Source organism: Sturnus vulgaris, chromosome 30 (genome assembly GCF_052056855.1).
Source record: "Sturnus vulgaris isolate bStuVul1 chromosome 30, bStuVul1.hap1, whole genome shotgun sequence".
Classification (NCBI taxonomy): domain Eukaryota; kingdom Metazoa; phylum Chordata; class Aves; order Passeriformes; family Sturnidae; genus Sturnus; species Sturnus vulgaris.
The window spans coordinates 1529456-1541390 of NC_142272.1; the positions used below are offsets into that span (position 1 = coordinate 1529456).

At 54.7% G+C, this 11935-nt stretch overlaps 1 protein-coding gene across 6 annotated transcripts in view; it reads right to left on the reverse strand.

The window, feature by feature from the left end:
• Positions 1-11198, reverse strand: part of R3HDM2 (R3H domain containing 2) — a 42468-nt gene extending 31270 nt beyond the window's left edge. Inside the window, exon 1 of one of the 6 annotated variants that reach the window (XM_088180764.1) lies at positions 11082-11198. The gene's annotated coding sequence lies outside the window, so the exon portion shown is untranslated. Of the gene's footprint in view, positions 1-853; positions 1143-11081 lie in introns of those variants that run through there. The other 5 variants (XM_088180762.1, XM_088180759.1, XM_088180763.1 and 2 more) reach the window with 5 other exon arrangements.
• Positions 11199-11935: the final 737 nt, after the last annotated feature.

Consider the following 11935-nt stretch of genomic DNA (forward strand, 5'->3'; position numbering starts at 1 on the left):
TGAGATCCCAAAGTACAATAACCACACCTCAATCCCAAAAAAAAAAAAAAAAAAAAAAACAAAAAAAACAAACCCAAAAAACCAGCTCCCCGTACTCAATCTGGAATGAAAAGAACAGAACTTCTTGGGTGTGAAGCAAAACTGGACCATGGACATGTGTGAGGAGGGGGAAAAGTCCACCCAACCTCTTAATTTCACTAATCCCAACCCAGTGAGGGGTTTAAATTAATTTAAAAATGGGGTTAATGTATCAGTGAACACAAGCACCATCCTACAGAACACCAAATTGCATAAGCCACCCCCAAAACGTCACATGGCACGAAGCCAACTGAGTAGCCAACGCTCCCCATCAACTAGCCAGCTCCAAACAAATAAATCCATTAAAATATAACCAATATAAAGACTTGGGAAGGTCCTGTCTTTGCAAAACAACCTGGGGACTGCCCAGGAGCAAGCTGCAGATGCTTGGAGCACAAGGAGATTCCATGATGCTGTCAGGGGAACTCCTTAATGACATGGCAGAGCACAGGATGCCGACCGGGGATTCCCTCTCTCCGTAGGCAGCACAAAAGGAGGAAGAGGAGAGCTCATCTCACACTCCCAAGTCCTGATTGGGATCCCACAGCCTAAATATTCATTTAGGCCAGCTCCATTTTAAATTAACCCCATCCAGCAGCAGAAATCCTGGCATTTACCAGCGGGAGAGGGACACTGCCAGGTCCCCATCCCTGAAATATTCGCCCACATTAACGCTGCATTTTGTACCGGGGAGGGGAAAAGAAAAGTCTGATCAATCTTTCTTTTCTCAAGCCCCAAATAATTAAAACCTCATTCTAAAAATAAATAAACTCACCGTGGTGGTTCTGCACTCCGAGCACGTCAGCTGTTTCCTGATTTCAAGGGAGACTCCATGGCCACGAGCAGTTCAAGAGGAATTGTGCCAGGATAATCTCGCTCCTGGGAAGCCCCCGCCAGCTCTCCCGAATCAAAAATCAAAAAAAATATAATAAAATAAAAAAAAAAACCCTCGCGATCCTTGCGGCTGCTCCGGCGAGCTCGGGGCTCTGCCAAGCAGCAGAGCAGATCCCAGCTGTTCCCAGGGATGTCAGCACAGCTCTGCCAATAGCCACATCCACACCCCCCTCCTGCTCTCCTGCAAATCTTCAATGGATGGAGCTGCCTCCGCGCAGCCCCAGCCGCCGTTAAAGACGCAGCAGCCGCCCCTGCCAGCCCTGCAGCCACACGGGAAGGGACCTGGGGCTCCTGCTGGGCATGAGCCAGCAGCGTGTCCTGCAGCCACGAGGGTCACCAGGGCCTGGGGACACCAGGTGCAGCATCACTGGACAGTGAGGGAAGGGATTGTTCCACTCGGCAGCCTCACCTCCAGTCCTGCGGGCACCACAGTATGAGAAAGGTCTAAAGATGCTGGAGAGCATTCAAAGGAGGGACACAGCGATGGGGAAAGGTCGGAGGAGCTGCACAAGGAGCAGCTGAGGGCACTGGAGGAGACTGAGGGGAGATCCCCGGGGACTGCAGCTCCAATCTCTGCTCCCTGTGACAGGAGCCCATCCACATCCCATGGATGGAAAACGGGAGAGAAAGGAATTATGAGGGACAAGAGACAAAAGTCACCTGCACTGCTATTGCAGCGTTGTCAAAGGTCTCCATCAATCCACACCTTGGAATGCAAAGGCTCCAGGGATGTGGCACAAGATTTCCCATCAAAAAGTGCAAGGAAGACAGATCCAAAGGATCCAAGTTCTTTTCATGTCGGCCAATTCAAGTTTTTTTCCTCTCAATTCTGCAAAGAACTTTTACAATGAAGGTACCTGGACAAGAAAAAAAATCAAACTGTGACCTTGCAGGCTCTGAGAAATGGGCACCACTGGCTGAGCAGGATGAGGGGTCTCACCTAAGCTCAGCCTAAGGAGGATGAGGGGCTCAGCCGAGCTCAGCCTAAGGAGGATGAGGGGTCTCAGCCGAGCTCAGCCTAAGCAGGATGAGGGGCTCAGCTGAGCTCAGTCTAAGCAGGATGAGGGGTCTCAGCTGAGCTCAGTCTAAGCAGGATGAGGGGCTCAGCTGAGCTCAGTCTAAGCAGGATGAGGGGCTCAGCTGAGCTCAGTCTAAGCAGGATGAGGGGCCTCAGCTGAGCTCAGCCTAAGGAGGATGAGGGGTCTCAGCTGAGCTCAGCCTAAGGAGGATGAGGGGCCTCAGCTGAGCTCAGCCTAAGGAGGATGAGGGGCCTCAGCTGAGCTCAGCCTAAGGAGGATGAGGGGTCTCAGCTGAGCTCAGCCTAAGGAGGATGAGGGGTCTCAGCTGAGCTCAGCCTAAGGAGGATGAGGGGTCTCAGCTGAGCTCAGTCTAAGCAGGATGAGGGGCTCAGCCGAGCTCAGTCTAAGCAGGATGAGGGGTCTCAGCTGAGCTCAGTCTAAGCAGGATGAGGGGCTCAGCTGAGCTCAGTCTAAGCAGGATGAGGGCCTCAGCTGAGCTCAGTCTAAGCAGGATGAGGGGCTCAGCTGAGCTCAGCCTAAGGAGGATGAGGGGCTCAGCTGAGCTCAGTCTAAGCAGGATGAGGGGCTCAGCTGAGCTCAGCCTAAGCAGGATGAGGGGTCTCAGCTGAGCTCAGCCTAAGCAGGATGAGGGGGCTCAGCTGAGCTCAGTCTAAGCAGGATGAGGGGTCTCAGCTGAGCTCAGCCTAAGCAGGATGAGGGGGCTCAGCTGAGCTCAGTCTAAGCAGGATGAGGGGCTCAGCTGAGCTCAGCCTAAGGAGGATGAGGGGTCTCAGCTGAGCTCAGTCTAAGCAGGATGAGGGGCTCAGCCAAGCTCAGCCTAAGCAGGATGAGGGGCTCAGCTGAGCTCAGTCTAAGCAGGATGAGGGCCTCAGCTGAGCTCAGCCTAAGCAGGATGTGGGGCCTCAGCTGAGCTCAGCCTAAGGAGGATGAGGGGCTCAGTTGAGCTCAGCCTAAGCAGGATGAGGGGTCTCAGCTGAGCTCAGTCTAAGCAGGATGAGGGGCTCAGCTGAGCTCAGTCTAAGCAGGATGAGGGGTCTCAGCTGAGCTCAGTCTAAGCAGGATGAGGGCCTCAGCCGAGCTCAGGTTCTGCAGCTGCACAGGAGCTCCAGAGGCAGCGACTGCGGCTGCAGCAGCCCCGGGGTTGCTCAGCAGGAGCTGGGCTGGAGCCGTGCTCAGAGTGACTCCCTGTGGCAGCAGGATTCAGGATCAGCACAACAGCTCAGCACCAGCTTCTACCCCTTTTTAATCCACCTCCTGGGGGGCTGGTTATTCCTGGCACCCAGGAATGGGCCCCTGGAGTATGAAACCTGGAGTTCTGAGCTCTGAAGCAGCTCCAGGAGATATTTTTCAAGTGAAGAAGTGACAGAAAGAAGCAGAGGAAGCATTCCCAGGGCAAGGGCAGGCTCCACACAGAGCCTTCAAATTCCCCCAAACCCAGTGAAGCCACAGCTTTATTTTGCTAAGGAGCATCCTGTGGTCAGAGGCAGCCTCAGGATCTTGAAGGATGAGTGCTGGAGCCCTGCAGTGGCTGTACAAGGAGAAAACTCAGAATGCTGCTCTCCTCCCTGTTTTCAAAGAACATCCCATCAGCTTCAGACCCTCTGTCGAGGCCTCACTGTCTGTAGTTAAAGCAGAAAGAAAAGCAGCTCTGTGGGAGCCTGATCTCTGGCATTTGGGCAGGTGGATGAGCAGATTTTGGAAAGTGAAAGCCTCCAGCCCCAGGACATGAGCACCTGCCCCAGACAGCAGAGGTGCAGCCTCCTGCAGGCTCATCCAGCTCCTCCCAAAATCCCTGTCCATCACTGCGAGCCAGCAGCGTTTCATCCTCACAGAGCACAGTGTGAGAGGATTTCCTGCATCCCTCTCCTTTATGGGAGACAGCAAACCCTGCGTGGAAGGAGAATGATGATGAGGAGGATGAAGAGTGAATCAGCCCCAGCATCCTGGACAAAGCCCCACGGAGCAGTTCCTGCCTCTCAAACCGAGAGTCCTCAGCTCTGGAATCGCAGCCACTCGGTGAAACTGGGTCAGGGAAAGCGAGGACGGGGAAGATGCAGCAGTTCCAGGTACTGCCAGTGCCCAACAGTCACAGCAAGGAGGAAACAAAGGGAAAAGCAAGAAGACATTCCCTCCTTCCCTGGCAGACATGTAGGGATGAGCCCAGGCTCTGTCTGCCAGCCCAGCTCCCATGGAGAGGAGAAATGGCAATTAGGAAATGGTAAATTCCACTGGAAGAGGGAAAAGTCAGGATTTGTGACACTAAACCAGTGGGGTGGCACGGGTGCAAGTCCCCAGCAGCAGGCAGGACTGGGATCTCCCAGGGACAGACAGTGGCTGGAAAGGGAGGAGAGAATTCTCCAAGGGAATTCCATGCATCCCAGAGCAGAGAACTCCCTGTCCCCTTGGAAAGGGGGAAAGCCCCAACTCTGGGACAGCCTCATGTCTCAGCCCCTGCAGAACCGTGGGGACAAGGGAGAGGAAAATCCTCAAGGAACTGGATCTCAGATATTCAATGGGATGGATCAATCAGCAGCTGCCATTGCCAGCATTAATTACTGGGATGCACAGGTAGAACCACGCTCCAGACAGCATCTGCTGCCAAGGACAGGAGGAGCACACGGACTGCAGGGAGGAGCTGAGATGGAGAGGCTGCCTGCTGTGACTGCCAGGTACCTGCCAGCATCCGAGCACAGGGATCAGCGAGGACACAGAGCACTCAGACAGACCCCACAGAGCCACACAGACCTTCAAGGACCTTCCCAAGTCCTCCACAGCCACACTCGGATTCCGTGTTTTCCTCAGCACGTGCACTGAGGTGACACTTCCCAGGCTGGAAGCATTCTCCAGGCGGCACAAAGGATTTTAATTCCACTTTCTATTTTAAAAAGGGCCTTTCCATTCAAAGCTGGCTCAGCTGTAGATTCATTATCATGGCAACCACTCCCTGTCTGTCTGTCCCAGCATCAAACACCCCCAAATCCAGAGGGTCCAGGCCTGGCTTGTGACCCCTGGACCCCTCCAGCCCCTCTCCAAGCTGGACCTGGTGTGGCTTGACATGAACCAAATCTGTCAATGGCTCAAGACAGACACGTGGGCAGCAGCGAGCAGGGAAAACGTAGCACGCTCCATTCAGCTCCAATCCCTGATAAATAATTCAGGAAGAGAAATGCCGCAATACAGAGCCCAGCAAGATTTAAAAATAGACCATGCACTGCTCCAGAGGAATGGAGGGAAGCAGAGGGGTGGCAGGAGCCTGGGAGAGCTCCACACCCCAACCTCAGCACATTTAACTGGGAATTTAACCCAATTATTGTTAACACAGCAGCACATTCCAGGCGGGATCCCGTCCTGGATCAGAGCCTGGTAAGGAGGCAGAATCCCAAAAAATGAGCCCCAGCAGGAGGAAGGATGGAGGTGGACACCACCCCAAATCCAGCTGCCAACAACCCAGGCACTTCCACACACCACAACTATCCAAACACTTCTACCCCAAATTATATCTAAATATAGATAACATACAAAAAATATAGATATACAATATAGCTACCAAAACCATTCAAATATCATCACTGCTCCCAGTCAGACAACAAGCAGAAAATTGTTGTCTCGGGATTTCATCAGCCTTCCTGCATCCTAAAAAAACCCCAAACCAACCCAACTTTGTGCTACCCTAAAATATCCAACTCTCTGAACAGTGTAGGTGTCACCTGCATTTTTGTGGTGGGAATTAGAACACAGAAAGGATGTGGGAAGATCATTACCAGCTCCTTCCACCTGTACCAAACACTTCTCATTCCCTATTAATTATTAATTAGCCTCAGTCAAAGGTACAGCCTCTTTATCCCAGTTTGCCACTGGGATGCTCTAAAGGAAAAAATGGGCTTTCCAGGTTTTGCAGGAATACTTTGCCAGATGGCTGCGTTCTCCCCTCCTCTCTCAGCTTCAAAAATAGCTCCAGAAAGACAGATTTTTCCCTGCTTCCTCGTGAGCAATGATCCCAGCTTCCCAAGGACTTGTGAGATGGGAAACTGCCACGAATAAGAAAGTACAGAGTGAGTTTTTATAAGGAAAAATAAAATTGTATCATGCAGGTAATGAAAAACCTAATAACTCCGGACTTAAAGGTTTTCCATAAATATTTTTGATTTTTCAATCAACTAACAAACATGAATATAAATATAGGGAAGACACGGCAGCAGTTACTGTGAAGAGACTTTGACAGGACACCAAAACTCCCAAAAAAGCTGCTGGTCAGTGAGGAGATGGAGGAGAAGCTCCCAACGCTCCCACTAGTGGCAAGACAAGACTCCTGCAATCCAGAATCCACACAAAATCCATCCCCAGCCTGCTCAGAACCTGGGAATACCCATAAGGATGACACGGGGCTGGAATGAGACGAGCTTTAAGGTCCCTCCCAAGCCAAAACATCCTGGCATTCCAAAATTCCCTGGTAAAAGGGAGTTGTTCTCACCAGCCCAGCAAATCTGCTGCTGAATTCCCAGTCACACCCCAGAGGGAATTTAGGATTTTTCCTTGTGCTGGGAAGCTCTGTGCTGTCGGGATCATGCCTTGATCAGTGTGAGGGGTTCAGGTCTATCCAGGCAATGCCAAAGAAAATAACTTCCATAAATCCCATGTCCCTGTCTGAAGCCAAGCTAGGGGAAGAGCTGGGAAAAGAAAACCTCAAAATTTTGGGATACAGACATATTTAAATGGAGAGAGCAGGCTGAGGCTGGAGAATCCAAGCCAGTCACAAACACCTCAGTATTCCCCACATTCTGGATCTTCCTTTTCCATGCTCCCCATCCATCCAGGGTCAAATTCCAACAGGATTGGGCTCAAAGTTCCTGGTCCTTTGAACACAGGGAAGCAAGAAGCACAAGATCCCATTTCCTCATGGAATTTCCTGCCTGAAGCCTCCTCAAGAGAGGTCAGCTTCCAGGATAACACCTTCCCAAAGTGGATTTTGTGTCTAAACTCAGCTCAGGAGAAATGAATTCCTCAAAGAAAAAAAGATGTCAAAGCAAGAGGAAAAATTTAAAAACTTCATTAAAAAAAACCTTAAGGGAGCTGCTCTGATGAGTGGGCTGGGCCTGCCCACACTCCATCATCCCCGAAATTCTCCGGGAAGCAGAAGCAGTGGTGACTCAGCCTGCGGCACACAGACAGCTCAGGCTCCTGGATGGGAATGGAACTGCCCTGCCCAGGAAGCCCTGGATCCACAATCCTGGGAAATCCTGGAGCTGAGGGGCACGAGGGAGACCCCAGCCTGTGCCCACACCCCTCACCTGCACTGCAATCCAGGGATGGCTCCCAGCTCATGGCATTCAAGGGGAGGTGCAAGGGAAGATGGAGGAGGGGAGGGAAACTCATTCAGGTCCTTGAGTTCAACAAGTGTTGGGTGCTGCATTTGGGTCACAACAACCCCATGGAATGCTCCAGGCTGGGGTAAGAGGGGCTGGAAAGCTGGGAAAGGCCCTGGGGGTGCTGGTGCCAGCAGCTGGATACGAGCCCAGGTGTGCCCAGGTGTGCCCAGGATGGCACCTGGGCTGTCCCCAGGACAGGGATTGTCCCCCAGTGCTGGCTCCAGCTCTGGGCCCTCAGGGCCACAGAGACATTGAGGGGCTGGAGCGTGGCCAGAGCTGGGGAAGGGCTGGAGCAGCAGCAGAAGGGTCTGGAGAAGTCCTGAGGGAGCTGGGAAAGGGGCTCAGCCTGGAGAAAAGGAATTTTAGGAGGGATTTTTTCACCCCACAAATCCCTGAGGGGAGAGCAGAGCCGGGTGGGGTCGGGCTCTGCTCCCAGGATGAGAAGGAACAGCCCCAAATTCCTCCAGGAGAGGCTCAGGAAGGACACCAGGAGGGATTTTTCCATGGAAAGAGTGGTCAAGCACTGTCAGGTTGTCAAGCACCATCAGGTCTGCCCCTTGTTCCACAGAGTCGTGGAATTCTGATGGAATCACTCATGTTGGAAAAGCCCTGCAAGACCCTCGAGTCCAAGCTGTGATCGATCCCAGCCAGAGCCCTGAGTGCCACATTCGGCCCTTCCTTGGACACCTCCAGGGATGGGGACTCCAAACCTCCCTGGGCAGCCCCTGCCAATACCTGGCCACCATTTCCATGGGAAAAATTCCTCCTGATGTCCAACACAAACCTCCCCTGGTGCAACTCGAGGCTGTTTCTCCTTGTCCCTGTTCCCTGGGAGCAGAGCCAGGCCCCACCTGGCTGCACTCTCCTGAGGCAGAAGGTCCCCCCTGAGCCTCCTTTTCTCCAGGCTGAGCCCCTACAGCTCCCTCAGAAGTTTTCCAGACCCTCCTCCTGCTGCTCCAGCCCTTCCCAGGCTCCACTGCCATTCTCCAGATACACTCCAGGCACCTGGAGCTCTCTGACCTCCCTAAATCCAAACACCAACAGGCATTTCCAAAATCCATCCTTAAAAACAAGATTCAGACCAAGGTAGGAGTTGAATCCACCTGTCCCATACATTTGTTTCCTGCCAACATCCCCCTCCCTGCCAGGACTGCCACAAACACAGAGACACCAACACCTCTCGCTGTTGATTCCCTTGGGCAATGAATCCGTTGTGAATTCTGCCCCCCTGCAGCCATGGTGAGAGGCTCAGCATCATCTCAACAGGCATTAAAGCAGTTTAATGTGGATTTCAGCCTCTGCTGGAGCCCTTGGATCCAGCCACAAATGGATATTTGGGAAGAATTTAAGGCAAGAAAAGTATCTTGGCAGAGGAATGCAGGGGAAGTAGCCCTGAATTTTGGCAAGATCAGTTTATTAAGTTTCTTTTTAGCCAAAAACAAAGCCCTTTGAGAAATGTTCAAGGTGCCAAACTGTGCTCCCTGCCTCTGGCTGCACCTCCTGCTCCAAATTACTTGGGAATAACTCCCTGAGTGACCCAAACCTGCTGCACTGGAGTGACTGAGGTGGGAGAAGAGCTTCCAAAACTGCTCTGAAAGTTTGGCTCCAGATCCCTCTGCGGTGCCCCTTGGGCAGCCACCTCCTCCTTGAAAACAATTAAAAACCAATCAATTTATTCCAATGAGCGCTGATCTGGCTCTAATTGAATTTTAAACAAGATAACAAGGTGAAGTGAACTGCAGAGAGAGCAGGGCTTGGAGCGGTGGTTTAGGCACCTCAAAGGGGTGATTTAGGCACCTTCCCCCCCAAAAACAGGGGTTTGGAATAGCAGCATTGCCACGACCTTAAATTTAGCAACACAAATGGCAGCACTGCTAAAAGGGGAACTCGAATCCAACGGGGGATCCGGTGTCACAGGCAGCACCAGGGAACAGCTGGAAGGAGAGGCTGGCCCTGGATATTCTCCACTGCTCCCAGGCAGCACAGAGCCCCAGGGGCTGCTTCTCCCTCGGGAATTCATCCAACGGCAAAGCAGTTTCCTTCCCATTCAGATCAGTTCAGCAGGCCCCCCCTAATCAGGGAATTCTGGAATGGTTTGGGTTGGGAGGGATTTTAAAGCTCACCCAGTTCCACCTCACCTTCCACCATCCCAGCTCCAGGGTCTGTCCAACCTGGCCTTGGACACTTCCAGGGATGTGGAATTCCTTCCAACCCCTCTTCCAGCCAGGGCAGACAACCAGGAACAAACAATTCCTGTGAGACTGAGCACTCCCCACTCTAAGAATCAGCACAATCTCAAATCCTTAGTCCACAGTTTCCCAGAGATTGCAGCTGTGTGGAATTCCCACTCTGGACCTGGTTTCCTGCACGTCGGCAAAAAATCCACCTTGTTCTTCCCAACACCTTTTCGTCAACACTGCAGAATCACAAAAGTATTCCAGGAACAGAGCTCATGGAAAAGCTCGTGTGTCCCCGAGCTGAGCCACACCAGCGTTAAGAGGATCCCCACAGCAACAGGTCCGTGGGATTAGGCAGAGGGAAATCAGCTCCCAGGATTAGAAACCACCACAGGGAGATTTGGATGAGGGAAGGGAGGTGGATCCTACCTCAGGTTTGAGCCAGGACACCAAACTAGAAGCCAGGAATTTTAAATTCCCCAAGAGCCAAAGTGTTCAGGAATGAGCAACAAGGATTCTGGTAATGTTCCTCTTCCCACAGCTCCATCAGAAGCTCAGAAGCAAAAACTTCTACCAGCACATTTCAAACAGACCTGAGCACACTTTAATTAACATCAACTCACCTACAACTCCTCCTGCCAGGGGACAAAAGCAACTTTGACCCTCAGCCCAAATTCCTACTGGTACCAAAAATAAAATCCCTGGGAGGATTTAAAGTTCCAGGGCTGGAAACACACACACACAAAAAAAAACCCTAACAAAACCACTTTTCCATGTATCCCACCAGCACAGACCCTCTGGACTCTTCCACACCAGCACCTTCCCACCTGTTGGAAGATCCTAGGACTGGGAATCACTTCTAGGAAAAGCATTTCAAAGCCAAGACGTTGTCCATGAGAACACCAGCACACCGCACGGCACTTCCCAGCCCCAGGAGGGCCCCGAGCCCCTCTCCCACCTGTGGCTCTCGGTCTCCTCAGATCCCCGCGAGCCGTGCCCGGACACTGCCGGCTCTCAGCGGGATCACTCGAGTCCCCGGTGCCGGCAGCTCCAGCTGCACGTGCTCCGCCAACGTGCCCGGGGAAGCGGCTCCATGAGACTGCTCCGAGCAGCGGCACCGCAAGGCCCGGAGACCCCGCTAGGACCCGCACGGAGAGACCCCCGGGAGGGGCCGGAGGCCGGATCCCGAGAGGGGCAGGACCGGAGCCGGACCCCGAGAGGGGCAGGGCCGGAGCCGGACCCCGAGAGAGGCAGGACAGGAGCCGGACCCCGAGAGAGGCAGGACAGGAGCCCCGCACGGAGCGCTCCCCCAGAGGGGAGACCAAGAACCGACCCCGGGGCCGGGAGCCACCTCCGGGAGCGCCCCAGCGGGAGAAGCCCCGGGCCTCGCCGCCCCCGCGGGGGAAGGACCGGAGACACCGCGGGAGGATCCTCGCAGTGGCCACCGGGCCTGGTGAACCGCGATCGCCCCGTGGCCCCCAGCCCTGCTCCCCACCCCCCCCCCCCTCCGCCCCCGCCGCACTTACCGGGCCGCGCCGGGCCGGGCCCTGCGCCGCGGGGCCGCCGCCGCCACCCCGGGCCGGGCCGGGCCTGGGCCAGCGCAGGCCGCCCGGGCGGGGCGGCGGGGGGGGGCAGGACGGGGAGGGGAGGGGAGGGCGGCCGGAACGGGGAAAAACGGGGAAAGAAACGGGGGGAAAAAAAAAAGGGAAAGAGGAGGCGGCCCCTCCCCCGCGGCGTGCGCGCTGCGTCAACGCGCCGTGCGCGCTGCGTCATCATCCTGCGCCCGCGCGCCCGCGTTGCTGTGGCAACCGAAGGGACGCCGCGCTCCGGGGAAGGCGGGAGAGGCGTGGGGCGCCCCCTGGCGCGGCGGAGGGAGCGGCGGGGGCGCCACAGCGCGGCAACGCCATTTATGAAAGGGGCGGGGCGGGGGCGGGATTATCGCCCGGCCCCGCCCATGGCTCGGGACCCCGCCCACCCCGCCCGGGGGTCCGGCTCGGCCCCCTCGGGGATCCCGCATCCTCCGGGATCCTCCATCCCCGGCAATCCCAAATTCTCCAAGGGTCCCACATCTCCCCGGCGATCCCACGTCACCAGGGATCCCACAGCCCCCAGGATCCTCCATCCCCGGCAATCCCAAATTCTCCAAGGGTCCCGCACCACCCCGGCGATCCCACATCTTCCCGGGGATCCTCCATCCTCGGGAATCCCACATCTCTGGAGATCCCTCATTCCCAGGGGTCTCTCATCCCCCATGGATCCCTCATCCCCAAGGTTCCCTCATCCCGCCGGGAATCCTCATCCACCTGGGATTCCCTTTCTCTGAGTATCTCCCATTCCCCGGGATCTCTCATCCCCCAGAGATCCCTCATTGGTCCGGATC